Genomic DNA, 2327 nt, shown 5'->3' on the forward strand with positions numbered 1-2327 from the left:
CAAGAAGTATAGGCCGTGCTACAAGTCGGCAGTTACGGAATCAAATATAACGAATGTGGGTCTGGTGTTTAGCCATAGTAGTCGACAAACACCATGAATACCACAAAGAAAAACAACAACAACAACAACATCTACCAGTCGAAATCGAACCAAATTTGGTCTGCAGCGTTTTAGGCGACATAACTATTCAAACAATGAATCCCGGAATCCGGAAAAAAAGTTATTTTTGAACAACCCTACTGGATACGTTTCCTTTTTCATGCATTTGCGATATTCTTCAATTATTAATTTTCTCATTTACGAAAGTGAGTATATGTTCCTACTTGTGACAAACATTACACTCGACAATAAATATGGGTTTATACGTGTCGTTTATTTCCATCTTATCACAACAAAAGTAATTGTTCTCATAATTCCTTGTCTTTATATCGAGAAATGTGGTGACATCACTTGGACTTACCTAATCTACAATTTCTAGGAAGAACTTCAGACTTTCTCTTCATGCATGTACGCATCCATGGATGTACGGTACAAATATACTTGCATTAGTGTGAAGCAGGAATCCGTATCTGGGATGTGTATTGGCAGGATTTTATCATTACCCGAAGTCGCTGTAGAACCGCAGTGCTAATTTCCAGCATAAACAACGTGACCATGCAGGCAAGAAAATAATAAATGGCTCCAACGAATTACGCCTATGAACCAATTTTATGCAGTTCCCAATTCCCAAGCCACTACTGTTTCATCTCGTTCCTATGATTAATCAGAAGTAGTCAGTTACAAATTTCTTCTACTTTTTTGAAGTACTCAAGTAGTTTTCCGCTACTTGCAGTTCTTACTCAATTAAATCTATATTAGGCTACTTCTGCCTCTACTTCGTAATATTTCGTGATCTACTTACTTTTCGCTATTTTCAGTTTGTCAAGTAGAAGTAGATAAATTCTTCAGAAAGATTGCCTGAAGAATTTTGGGGCTGTTTTTACGGAGTACCAACATTTAATTTTCATAAAAGTTAGTTAAAGCCCAGAATTTTAATCGCGTTTCGCGAACACTAGATATGCGTGACAAATATGTTTTCACGAAAGTATCGGTGAATATAATTTAGGTAGCGGGTTGTGTGGTTCCTTTCACACCGCATTGTAGCCCATATGAAATCGCAGTAAATATGACTCAACGTTTTAAACTACAGTTTCACAATCTCACAATTATCTATCATATCGTGATCTAGCAGCACACGGCGTGTTCTAATCTGTAAAAGTGAACTCCGACTTTTTTTAGGGTTGGACCTGTTTTAGCAGGCCAAGGTTTATTCTTTCTGGACAAAAGAGATAAAATATATTTTCCGCTTTTTAGAAGTTGGCCTAGTATTTGTATTTCGTTCTCAAAGAACATGCATGTTGAAGTATAAAAGCAAGTGTAGTAATGCCTCTATTTTCCGAAAATAAAGCTGCATTATTTAGGGTTACCATATTTCTGTGACCCAAATTCCGGACACTCTTTAGCGACCACTAGTGGATTTCAAAATGAGTTATGAGCACATTGTCTGTCAATATGACGTCACACTAGCAAAGGTTTGCTTATAGACCAGAGATGGTCACGAACCAGGTTCAGGAGGATGTGGCTGTGTGTTGTTTAACCAGGACCGAAACCACATTTGTTCAGACCCTTCCCGCCCAAATTTACAATGATTTTGTTCCCACCATAGGGTAACCGATGTTAATTCTGGGGGTATTCCTATATGCATCTGGTTTCTATATGCATCTGGTCGTTAAATATTTTGAATGACTTCTGTCAATATTATTCGTTCTTTCATATTACTATATAGTTTGATCCTTTCTTCGCCCACATGATCAGAGTTAGCGGTAGAGCATGTATGGAGCATAATGACTTGGAAAACACATGGAGCGTAATTGTATATCGTAAAGCCATGTTCATGTCACACCGATAAGATTGTTGATCAGCCTTATGCCGGTGCGCACAACGGAGCCTTATAAACACCCCACATCCAGTGGTTTCCAACCTTTTATGATCGCGACTCCATCTCCAATTCGAAAATGTTCCGTGGCTCAGATCAAAATTTGACGAGCTGATTACTAAAAAAAGTCAGCACCTTCGCCAAGACTTACTCACGGGCTATTTTGGAAGCTGATTACGTTCAACATCTTCGGGAACCCCAGAATAAAGGCAAACTACCCCCACGTTGGGAATCACTATCTTGCAATAAAGCATTTAGACGGCCTTAACCATCTCTAGGAATACCCCGTTCTCCTATAATTTCGATTACAATTAGGCTTATTTCAGTAAATGAAGGTTATTTTTATTTTATT

The sequence above is a fragment of the Botryllus schlosseri genome, chromosome 2 (assembly GCF_051294905.1).
Source record: "Botryllus schlosseri isolate E-star chromosome 2, Bs_hap1, whole genome shotgun sequence".
NCBI lineage: Eukaryota > Metazoa > Chordata > Ascidiacea > Stolidobranchia > Styelidae > Botryllus > Botryllus schlosseri.